This window comes from Eimeria mitis, genomic scaffold, assembly GCF_000499745.2.
Source record: "Eimeria mitis Houghton genomic scaffold, Emh_scaff1260, whole genome shotgun sequence".
Lineage (NCBI taxonomy): Eukaryota > Apicomplexa > Conoidasida > Eucoccidiorida > Eimeriidae > Eimeria > Eimeria mitis.
The window spans coordinates 1-319 of record NW_013568478.1 but is presented as its reverse complement, the minus strand read 5'-3'; positions in this window follow the sequence as shown (position 1 = coordinate 319).

The window sequence follows — 319 nt, the reverse complement described above, 5'->3', positions numbered from 1 at the left end:
TTGATGCTGTTCTTCTCTGAAAGCAAACAGAAGAATCCAGAGCAATGCTGAGCCGGGATCTAGGGATTCGTGTGCTTCAGTTTATGTTAGCTAATCCGAGTTGCAGCCACTCATATACACTCTACAAAAGTTTTGGGTATTTGCTGTGGGTTATATCTCTCTCCTACGGTGTTTTTCTCTGCTGAAACCGGCAGTGAGCGCGAGAGGTCCCATCACGAGAGCAAGGAAACCAGTCTTCGTTAGAAGACCGAACAGCCGTCATAACACAGAAATCACTTTACTGTTGATAACGCAGAAAGCTGCCATTCTTAAGATATAT